At 39.4% G+C, this 12,657-nt stretch overlaps 1 pseudogene; it reads right to left on the reverse strand.

Annotated features, from left to right (window-relative positions):
* Positions 1 to 1,325: 1,325 nt before the first annotated feature.
* Positions 1,326 to 12,657, reverse strand: part of LOC125136193 (zinc finger protein 879-like) — a 45,940-nt pseudogene continuing 34,608 nt past the window's right edge.

A 12,657-nucleotide genomic window follows, 5' to 3' on the forward strand; every position in this document is an offset into this window, starting at 1 on the left:
GACATAATGCGATGGTCTAGGCATGCTGGACCTGTGCAGATTGGCATGCCATTTGCGCAGCATGATATGTCCTGTTAAAATAAGAGAAAGAGGAACCTCATGGTCCCAAGTGGTTTATGAGCAGTCATTAGCAGAATATGCATTAGCAAAGAGAACCAAGGTACAAACCCAGGCATCCCAGGTTGCCGCCGATAGGCATGCCATTTGTGGAAGCACAGTGATGATTTTCTAGATGCTATGTATAGATAGCTGATGCCAAGCTTCCTCAATGCTAATAATTGTTAAATGCCTAAAGGTCAGAATAAAAGCTTAACCATCTACCAGCTATGTGACTTTTAAAATAATAAAAGAACTTTTAAAATAATAAAAAAACTATATCCTGTACCTATAGCTCCCTCCTCACTTGATGTAATCTCAAAGAGCACAATAAAAGCAGTGTGGTTTCTTGAGGTGGCGCTCTTGGTCCCTGAGACCTTGAGTCCCCCAGTTCCCACCTTTAATTAAGATAAATGTCTCTGTGTCTTGTTTTGTGTTAACTTTTTCCTTAAGTTTCACAGCACCCATTCTTCAGCCCTCACCTGCTGAGCTGGTCCCAGCAGTTGAGCAAGGGCTTAAAATGAAATAGCTAAAGCAATCTTGAAAAAGAAAAACAGAACTGGAGGAATAGTATCAGATAATACTACAAAGCTACAGTTATCAAAACAATATCACACTGGCACAAAAACAGAAATATAGATCAATGGAACAGGACTGAAAACCCAGAAATAAACCCAAGTACCTATGGTCAACTAACCTATGAAAAAGATAAGAAGAACATACAGTGGAGGAAAGATGTTCTCTTCAATAAGTGTGCTGGGAAAATTGGAAAGCTACATGTAAAAGAATGAAATTATGTATTCTTTCAAGAACCTATGAAAACCGTAGACTTTCTTCCCAGAAGATTGCATAACCCATTCACTCAATTTTGAGAGCAGTTACAAAATAAAGTTTATAGTACTAGAAACACAAATATACTATATTAACAATAATTAATTTGAAAGTGTAATGGAAAACAGATTTTATTCACAAAACCTAGTTCCTTTCATCTGGGATATGATAGACAAAATGTTTCCAAAATATAACAATTCTAGAGAGTTCCCATCATGCCTCAGTGGGTTAGGAACCCAACACATTTTCCATAAGGATGAGGGTTCCTTCCCTGGCCTTGATCAGTGGGTTAAGCATCCAGCATTGCCATAAGCTGCAGCATAGGCTGCAGATGCAACTCCAATCCCTGTGTTGCTGCAGCCAGCAACTGCAGCTCTGATTTGACCCCTAGCCTGGGAACTTCCATATGCTGCATGTGTGGCCTTTATTATTATTATTATTATGGGAGGCACGGCTGCAAAAGCAATAGATTGATAGAGCAGAAAATACGACTGTGAAGCAGGCCAAGTACCTAAAAGAATATGGCATATGAAATTCCAAATTAGGAGTAATTGGATAGCTCAGTAACAATTCTCAATTGTTATTCAACCATTATAATAAGCAAATATCCCAAGTGATAGTAAGAGTATTCAATTTAGTAGAGAAAGCTGAGCAAGTTACAAGATTAAATTTGGATGAATTCTAGGTAAATTAGTTTTATGTACCAACAGTTTGATTCTTTTTTTTTCTGAGGTTTTATCCAGCACCATATTCTTAAGATCCCAACTTTTCTATTGCAATAATTCATAGAATTTATACTACTTTATCTCAATATATTCTTCAATATTCATGATATGTTGAATTTTGGAGAACCAATATAAGGGTAATAAACACCATATAACATATAAGGCATGTGGTTTATATCTTCACTGAATCCTTAGTGATACTATATCCTCAAATTATGAATCACACACTTGATGTAGAATAAGTCACTATGAACCATATCCATAGAAGCCTGTATTAGCAATGTAATAAATGTGGCTCTTAAAAATCAATTAATCAGGGCTTCCAATATTTCACATGGGTAAATTAAGGTCTAAAGAGGTAGAGCAACTAACCCCAAAATAAGTAATAGACCTATTTTGTAAGAGAGACAAGATTAGAATCCATGACTTCCAAAACTCAGAAATGTGTACTCTCCACTAAACTATAAGGTCACTCTACGTAGTTAAGAGTTTTCATGATCCTTCTTCTGTTTCCTTCGGAGGGATCTGCATACTAGCCAAACTCCCAAGGCATTCAGAGAATTTCTCTCCAGTATAAAGTTTTTGTTAATCAAATGAGGAGTTTTGTCTAAAGGTTTTTCTACACTCAGAATGTATTTTTGCCTTTCCTCCACTATGAATTTTCTCGTGTTTTTGTGGTCTGGTTAAAGGCTTTCCCACATCCGTTACATTTGTAGTTTTTCTTCAGTATGAGTTTTCTGATGTTTTCTAAGGTCTGTCCTCCTGCTGAAAGCCTTGCCACATTTATTACATTTGTAAGGTTTCTCTCCAGTATGAATGATCTGATGTTGAATAAGGCCTGATCAGTAACTAAAGACTTTTCCACATTCATTACACTTACAAGATTTTTCACTAGTATGAGTTTTTTGGTGATTTGTGAGGTTTGTACTCTGACTGAAGGCTTTTCCACATACATTTATAGGGTTTATCTCCCTCCAGTGAGAGTTCTCTGATGTTGAATAAGTGCCGATTGATCACTGAAGGCTTTTCCACAGTCATTGCATTTGAAGGGCTTCTCACCAGTATGAATTCTCTTATGCTGAATAAGGGCTGAACAGAAACTGAAAGCTTTCCCACAATCGTTACATTCATAGGGCTTCTCTCCAATGTGGGTTCTCTTATGCAGAATATGCCCAGAACACTAAAAGCTTTTCCGCATTCATTACATTTGTAAGGTTTTTCTCCAGTATGAACTCTCATGTGTTGTATAAGGAATGAACTCTGGGTAAAAGTTTTCCCACATTCCACAATTATATGGCTTCTCTCCTGTATGATGTCTCTGATGTTGAGTAAGGTATTTACTTCTGCTGAAGGCTTTCCCACATTCCTTACATTCAAATGGCTTCTCACCAGTATGAGTTCTTTTATGTCGAATAAGAGCTGAGTAGTTACCAAAGGCTGTCCCACATTCATTACATTCATAGGGCTTCTCTCCAGTGTAAGTCCTTTGACGCTGAATAAGGGCTGAACAATCACTGAAGGCATTCCCACATTCATTGCATTTGTATGGTTTCTCTCCAGTACTCATTTTCTGATGTTGAATGAGGTCTGAACAGTAATTGGAAGCTTTACCACAGTCATTACATTCAAAAGGTTTCTCTCCAGTATGTACAATATGATGTTGAATAAGAGCTGAGTGATCACTGAAGGCTTTTCCACATTCATTACATTTGTAGGGCTTTTCTCCTGTGTGAATTCTTTGATGTTGTGTAAGATGTGCACTCTGACTAAAGGTTTTACCACATATATTGCATTCATAAGGTTTCTCTCCAGTATGAATTCTTTGAAGTAAAGTAAGATGTGTGCTTTGGGCAAAAGCCTTTGCACATTCAAGACATTTATATGGTTTTTCACCAGTGCAAATTCTTCGATGCTGAGTAAGGTATGTGCTACGAATCAATGCCTTGCTGCATTCAGTACACTCGTAAGGCCTTTCCCCACTATGAATTCTCTGATGTTGATTAAGGACTGAGCAATAACTGAAGGCCTTCCCACATTCATTGCATTTGTAGGGCTTTTCTCCAGTATGAGTTTTCACATGGTTTGTTAAATGGAAACTCTGGTTAAATTTCTTTCCACATTCGTTCCATGTATAGGGTCATTCTCCAGTATGACTTCCTTGATGTTGAATGAGGGCAGTGTGGTCTCTGAAGGTTTTCTCACATGCACTACATTCACAAGGTTCCTTTCCATCACATTTACTTTGTATAATTAAATCTGAGTTTTGTTTGAACATTTTCCCATGTGTACCACATTCATGGCAATGCTCTTCTATAGAATCACTCTGCTCTGAAACAAGTATTTCTCTTTCAATTATTTCCAAATCATTAGATTCTACAGCTCTTTCTTTGGCAGAAATTTTCATGTAGGTGACTATATTTTGTCCCAAATTTTTCTCCTGGTTTATGCGCTAATTCTTAAATTGGCCTCTAGATTTCCAGGTTTCTCCCAATATAAAGTTTCTCTGTGTAAATTCTTCCACCTTTGTTCCTTGAAATGAACCTTCTTTGAAAATGCCCTGCTGTTCTATTGTTGATTTTGTGGCTCTAGGTCTAGACTTCCCATCTAAAAGATATAATAATACAAATCTACTATAAGTCCAGTTCTGGGAGAAAAGAAACCAGTATATTGGAAATAAAATAATGAAATTGAAAATACTGAGAACACGCCATACTGGGAATATAAATAGGTTTAGGTTTAGTAATCTAAAGGAGTATGGAGTGAAAAAGCTAGTGGTGTGAAAAGGTCTGATTCAAGAATAATATAATCAAAGAGGATGAAGCCATTCTGTCAGGTGAGAAGGATTATTAGGGAAAAGGCTGAACTATAGAACTTAGAAGAGAAAAATACGAATTTGAGTAGGGATTAAGAAAAGAAAACTGTTATCAAAGAGAGTCTTTTAGGGAGTCTTCTATGAGAACACTATTCAAGCAATATTTAATAATTTTCTGTTAAAAGGCTATTAAGAGCTATTTAAATTTATTTCAAATGAACTTTCCTGTTATATTTGAGAAGGGGGTCTGTTTGGCGAAGGACCCATAAGGTCCTGCTCAACTACAAAAGGGGTGGGATGTAGGAGTTCCTGTTGTGGCTCAGTGGTTAATGAATCTGACTAGGAACCATGAGGTTGCAGGTTTGATTGCTGGCCTTGCTCAGTGGTTTAAGGATCCGGTGTTGCTGTGAGGCCGCAGATGTGGCTCGGATCCCGCATTGCTATGGCCCTGGCATAGGCTGGTGGCTACAGCTCCGATTATACCCCTAGCCTGGAAACCTCCATATGCCGTGGGTGTGGCCCAGAAAAGACAAAAATTTTTTTTTAATTAAAAAAAAAATAAAGGGGTGGGATGTAGAAGCCTGATGGCCCATGTTCTGAATCAAGTAAAAAGAAGAATGTGTAGGAGGTCCCATCGTGGCACAGTGGTTAACAAATCCGACTAGGAACCATGAGGTTGTGGGTTCGATCCCTAGCTTTGCTCAGCAGGTTAAGGATCCGGCATTGTGGTGAACTGTGGTGTAGGTGCGGTGAGCTGTGGTGTAGGTTGCAGACGCCGCTTGGATCCCTAGTTGCTGTGGCTCTGGTGTAGGCTGGAGACTACAGCTCCGATTGGACCCCTAGCCTGGGAACCTCCATATGCGGTAGGAGCAGCCCTAGAAAAGGCAAACACACACACACACACACACACACACACACACACCTGTTTTCAGTGTGATGCTTGTATCCTGACATATAAAAAGCAAGCCTTAAACATAAGGGCTTAAATAGATTTTTATTGACTAATATTCCTAACATTCAACTTTCACTTTTCACTTTAACTAGTTTATTATAGCTTCTCCTATGCAAAAAGCCCTTCTTTCCTTGTTTTGCCCATCTAATTATTGGCCATATTGTAGAGCCCCACTCAAATTACACTAGTTTTCCTGATCTCCCATAGTATTTACTGTACTGTCCTCACTTCTAATTTTAGCACTTAAAAGCAATCCCTTATTTTTTATCTATTAGCTCATATGTACATATGTTGTTTCTAGAGTTTCATGTTTTAGAAGGAAATTCTGATTACTTCCTTAGTTGTATAGCTAATATTTATTGAGTTTATGCTAAGCTGACTCATAATATTAACATAGTTAATTCTCCTAACAAGCCTATGAGGTGCATAACAAAATCCCTGTTTCAAGGGAGGTTCAGAATGAATAAATGGGACATCAAAGCGTACTGCCCCACAGAGTACCCTTTAGCAACATGTGGCTACTGAATATTAGAAATATGGCTAGTCAAAACTGATGTTGGCTGAAAGTATAAAACTCATACCACATTTTGAAGAGTCAGTATAAAAAAAATGTAAAATATCTCATTAACAATTTTTTATATTGATAACATGTTTAAATAATGTTTTAAATGTGGGATTAGGAATTCCCATTGTGGCATAGTGTAAACGAATCCAACTAGTATCTATGAAGATGTGGGTTCTATCTCTAGCCTCCTTCAGTGAGTTAATGATCTGGCATTGCTATGAGCTGTGGTATACATCACAGATGCAGCTGTAGCTGTGGTGTAGGCCAGCAGCTGTAGCTCTGATTCAACTCATAACCTGGGAACTTCCATATGCCACAAGTGTGGCCCTAAAAAGCAAAAAAAAAAAAAAAAGTGGGATTAAATAGAAATATTATTAAAAGTTAATTTTATCTGATTTTCATTACTTTTTAACATGACTAAAATTTAGTCAGGAAAATGAAATTTACTCATAGAAAATTCTGAATTAAACATGTGGCTTATACTATATTCCTGTTGATCAATACTGGCTTAGAGAGATTAGACATTTTCTCAAGGCTACAGAGTGAGTTAGTGGCAAAGCCAGGACCCAGCGCAGTCAGCTGGGTGTGAGAGTTCACCAACTTTACCACTGGTTCCAAAATTGTGTCAGCATATTCTCCATCACAGAACTCATCAGCCTTTTTTTTTTTTTTTTGGCTTTTTGCCTTTTCTAGGGCCACTCCCATGACATATGGAGGTTCCCAGGCTAAGGGTCCAACTGGAACTGTAGCCACCGGCCTATGCCAGAGCCACAGCAACACGGGATCCGAGCCATGTCTTTGACCTACACCGCAGCTCACAGCAACACCAGATCGTTAACCCACTGAGCAAGGCCAGGGATCAAACCCACAATCTCATGGTTCCTAGTCAGATTTGTTAACCACTGAGCCATGACAGGAACTCCCCAGAATCTTTTATATAACAATTCTACTTTGGGAAATTCATACATATGGAATAGTTCATTGCAGCATTATCTGGAATTGATGATATATCAGTTGAATCCTCAAAAACTGAAAAGCAAAAAACATAATAACTGAATAAAACTAGAATAGAATATTCAAGGACTGTAATACAACCACAAAAGCTGTAATGTGTGCATAATGTGAATATAAGAAAGAGAAAAGCAAAGTAATATCTGAAACAATAAGGATGTAGAATTCCATGTTAATGTTAGATACCAAGCCACAGATCCAAAAAGCCCAGAGAAAATCAAGAAGAATAAGTGCCAAAACCCCCCTATGACTGGGCATATCACTTTTGAATTACAGAAAATCAAAAATAAAGAAAAAATCTGTAAAAAAAATCAGAGGAAAAAAAATTCTCTCTACAGAGAGGAGCAAAAATAGGAATTATAACCAACTTCTCATCAGAAACCAAGCAAGAAGAGAGTGGAGTGAAATCTTCAAGTATTGAGAGTAAAACTCACCAACCTAAAATTCTATACCCTGTGGAATTATCCTTCAAAAGTGAAAGAGAAATAACAGACAAAAATTGAGAAAATACTTTGCCACCAAACCTTGTAAGAAATGTTAAAAATTCTTTAGAGAGAGGAAAATGACATAGGTCAGAAACTTGGATGTATATAAAGAGCATCAAAGAAGGATTAAGTGAAGTTAAAATAAAATCTTACTATTCTCATTCTTACATGATCTAAACAGATAACAATTTATTTAAAATAATAATAGCTATACTGCATTTGATCATGTATGCTTACATATATATCCCATGTGTGTGAGCTCTGTATGTATATATACATATAAGTAAATGGATGACAGCCATGATACAAGAAATGAGAGGAAAGAATTAGAATTATTTTATTATAAAATATATTACCCATGAAGTGGTACAGTTTTAAATAAAAGTAGACTTGGATTAATTGTAGATGTATACTGCAAACTCTAGGACAAACACTTAAAAGTTTTTTAAAAAGTATAATTGATTCGTTAAGAGAAAATAAAATCATATGAATTGCTCAATTAAAACCATAAAAGGCAGAATAGAGTAGACGACAAAATAGGAACAAAGGACAAGAGCAAGAAATAGAAAACAGTAACAAATATGGTATATACTAATCCAACTATATTAAAAATCACTTTGAATGCCAATGGTCTAAATGTACCAATGAAATGAGATTGTCAGAGTGGATCAAAAAACAAGACTCAATGGTATATTGTCTATAAGAAATCCTTAAAAGACATACACATATCAAAAATAAATGGGAGTTTCCATTGTGGTGCAGCAGGAGGCAAGTCCGACTGGGAACCATGGGGTTGTGGGTTCGATCCCTGGCCTCGCTCAAAGGGTTGAAGATCCAGCGTTGCCGTGGGCTGTGGTGTAGGTCACGGATACAGCTGGGATCCTGGGTTGCTATGGCGTAGGCCAGCAGCTATAGCTCCGACTGGACCCCTAGCCTGGGAACCTCCATATCCCGCCAATATGGCCCTAAAAAGGCAGAAAAGACTAAATAAATAAATAAATAAATGGATGGATGGAAAAATATACCATGCTAACAGGTATCAAAAGAAAACAGGAGGAACATATTAACATGTATTTAAAAAAAGTAGGAATTGCAATATCAATTTCAGACAGAGCAGTCAAAATGTGTGGGATTCTAGCCAGGCTAACTAAGAAAAAAGAGAGATGATACCAATTATTAACATCAGAAATGAAAGAGGGGACATTACTACAGATTTCATGCACATTAAAAAAAAAAGGAATACTGTGACAACACAAATTGGATAACCTAGATGAAATGAACCAATCCTTTAAAGACAAAATCTACCACAGGAAGTAACAATTTTAATGTGCCTCATTCTCTTAATGAAATTGGATAAATAATTAATAACCTTCCAAAATAGAAAGCACCAGGCCCAAATGGGATCGCTGGAGAATTCTACCAAACATTTAAGAAATAAATTATATCTATTCTCTAAAAACTCTTTCAGAGCTTAGAAGCAAAGGGAATACTTCCTCATTCTATTATGTCAGCATTACCATACCACCAGAACCTAATAAAGACATTTATAAGAAAAAAAAATTACAGGAGTTCCCATCGTGGCGCAGTGGTTAACAAATCTGACTAGGAACCATGAGGTTGAGGGTTCGATCCCTGGCCTTGCTCAGTGGGTCAAGGATCCGGCATTGCCGTGAGCTGTGGTGTGGGTTCCAGACGTGGCTTGGATCTGGCGTTGCTGTGGCTCTGGTGTAGGCTGGCAGCAACAGCTCCGAATGGACCCCTAGCCTGGGAACCTCTATGTGCCGCAGGCAGCAGCCCTAGAAAAGGCAAAAAAGAAAAAGAAAAAATTATTACAGACCAGTATTTCTTATGAACATAGATGTAAAAATTCTCAACAAAATATTAATAAATTGAATCTAAAAATATATGAAAATAATTATAGGAGTTCCCGTTGTGGCGCAATGGTTAACGAATCCGACTAAGAACCATGAGGTTGCGGGTTCAGTCCCCGCCCTTGCTCAGTGGGTTAACGATCCGGCGTTGCCGTGAACTGTGGTGTAGGTTGCAGACTCGGCTCGGATCCTGCGTTGCTGTGGCTCTGGCGTAGGCCAGTGGCTACAGCTCCGATTCAACCCCTAGCCTAGGAACCTCCATATGCCTCGAGAGCGGCCCAAGAAAAATGGCAAAAAGACAAAAAAAAAAAAAAAGAATTATACACCACAAATAAGTGGGGTTTATACGAGGTATGCAAGGCTAATTTCAATTAATGTCATCTATTATATCAACAGCCTAAAAAAGTAAATCAAGTATAACAAAAAAAAAATTTTAAGGCCTAGAAAAGAGAATCTATATGATCACATCAATAGATGCAGAAAAAGCATTTGAAGAAAATTCAACAACCATTTATGATTAAAAACTCTCAATAAACTAAGAATAGAGGGGAACTTTGTCAACTTTATAAAACTATTTTTAAAAAATCTCCAGCTAACATCATACTTGAGAAATTTTCAGCTTCTCCACTAAGCTCAGGTACAAGGCCAGGATGTCCATTCTCACCACTCCTTTTCAAAAATGTATTAAAAGTCCTTTCTGGAGTTCCCATTGTAGTGCAGTGGGCTAAGGATCCAGTGTTGCTGCAGCTGGGAACTTCCATGTGCCGTGGACATGGCCAAAAAAGTGCCTTTATCTCTATCTGATTTGTTCATAATGTGCTTGCTTCTTTTATTATTCTATGTGCCATCCCATGAAAGGCCACAGACATTGTGGCCTCAGTCCCACATGAACCCTATGCATGGCCAAAGCAGGTTCCAGAGAGCAAGAGCAATAACTTAGTCTCTATCCTAGTACTTACTACCAGTAATGAAATTACCTTTTTGAGTGTATTTCCCTTTACACTCCCGAGGCAGGAATCAAGCTTTATCCATCTTTACATCCCTCATACCAACACTGTACCTAGCATATGGTAGGTGCTTGACAATGTTTGCTGAACTGAAGAACTGTGCTGAAATTTGTATTGGGTTCATAATCCGGTTTTTAACACATTGGATTCACATATTCATTCGGCTCTGTATTAAGGATCTTACAGGTAATGGGATAAAACTAAATCAGGCCGTTTCCAAGCTACACTATTATGGGTAAAAGGCTGATACGGAAAAATGGGGTCACTCGAGGTGATCGAGGCTTCAAACATTGTCTCAAACCGACCTCACCATACAGGCCCGGAAGCTTTCTTCCCATCTTCTCACATAATGCTCCTTCCCCTGTGTTCTCCTCTCACCCTTCAAGATGAAGAAAAGGAAAGTGATCTTTCCTCAAATTCAGTCTTCAGATCACTCTCACATTCGATCTTGTCTATTTCTTACCTCTCTCTTATTGCAATGTCGTCACTTCCACCTTGCTGTGTTCTGGCTGCTGTGACATCACAAAGGCTGTTCCCTGTACTACTGCCGGTTGTGTTTCCTTAGTGACCCTGGGCCTCCACCAGACGAGTCCTTGGTCCGGGTTGGGGGTGTCCCCTTATCCAGTTTGTGGCTCTTAGAAAATCGCCTCTGCCCCTCCTTGCACACCCACGTTTCTGCCATTTGGAGGCCAGGCTGGGCCTCGTATTTTATTACCAGGGCCCGCCAGCTGCCATCACTCTCAGGATAATCGCGTTAGTGCCAAGTTCTTATGCGCAAAAGCTGCCCCAACTCCGTGGCTCTAGAATCCCCGATCCTGCACGGCCTCGAGCTCACGCGGAGCCACAGATGGCCTGGAGGGAGCGTCCTGGTTTCCCCAAGCGCCCTTCGGTGGTAGAGACAGGGGCAGGTAAAAAGGTGAACCTCTGTCCCCTACCCACAGCCCCGTCCTTCTTTAAGAATAAGGTCCACCCCTGCTAAGCTTTAGAACCTGCAAGGCCTGACCCACTTGCCAGGAGCTAGGGGAACCTCAGATTCTCAGCGCACTCCTGGGAGCCAGGACAAAGGGCTCCCGGGTCCCAGAACTACGCCTGCGCGCCTCTAGCCTTTGCTGAACCAGTTCTCCCCCTGCAGACTACATTTTCCAGGAACTTGTGCGGCTGATCGGATTCACCCGCAGGGGTGTGCCTGGATCCGCCCCCTGTGATCCTAATTGGGTAGAAATAGGCGTGGCCACAGGACAGCAGCGGCATCCCGGGGTTTTCCCAGTATCGTCCAAATTTACCTGACATCTCCGCTGTGACAGAGGTTTACGTGAATAATTTGCATGCAGCAAAGTTCTATATTACAGCACTGACTTTTTTCTAAGTAACCAAAGGACAAAGGCAGGTTCCTATTATCTTTTTTACGACTTAAACTACCTATTAAAAAAAAAAAAAAAAAAAAAAAAACACCGGAGTTCCCGTCGTGGCGCAGTGGTTAACGAATCCGACTAGGAACCATGAGGTTGCGGGTTCGGTCCCTGCCCTTGCTCAGTGGGTTAACGATCCGGCGTTGCCGTGAGCTGTGGTGTAGGTTGCAGACGCGGCTCGGATCCCGCGTTGCTGTGGCTCTGGCGTAGGCCAGTGGCTACAGCTCCGATTCAACCCCCAGCCTGGGAACCTCCATATGCCGCGGGAGCGGCCCAAGAAATAGCAACAACAACAACAACAAAAAAGACAAAAAAAAAATCACAGTATCACACGAAAATTAGTCTCATTTTATAATAACCATAGCCAATGATTATTAAGCACATCCTGTTTACCAGGCACTCTTATTATAAGTACTTTATATGTATGCTCTCATCTAAAAAAGCAAAAATCAGCCCTGCCATTAACCAGACTTAGATGACACTGATAAAGCCAGCCTACGTTTCCCCAAATTCATACTGCAGCTGTAGTGTCATAATGATCCTTTTAAAATACTACTTTTTAAACTATGACACCCATATCTTTGCCTTGCTACTCCACTTTAAAAAAATACTGAGAAATATGGTTTGCTAAAATCATAGATTGTCAAACTATTTGACATTCTGTAAGGTAAAATGAACATCTCCCTCTTACCTGGAAGATCAGAGCTCTCTCTGACAGAAAAACAATCTCTATTTCCAAACCAGCTGCAGAACTTCAGATACAGCATTTTCAGAAACGACATCATAACTTTGAGATTTCTAATGAAAGAGGTCCCTGAGTTCATTTAAAAATCCAAATTGGGGGGTTCCCGTTGTGGCTCAGTGTTTACGGAAACTGATTAGCATCCATGAGG

The sequence above is a fragment of the Phacochoerus africanus genome, chromosome 9 (assembly GCF_016906955.1).
Source record: "Phacochoerus africanus isolate WHEZ1 chromosome 9, ROS_Pafr_v1, whole genome shotgun sequence".
NCBI classification, from domain to species: Eukaryota; Metazoa; Chordata; class Mammalia; order Artiodactyla; family Suidae; genus Phacochoerus; species Phacochoerus africanus.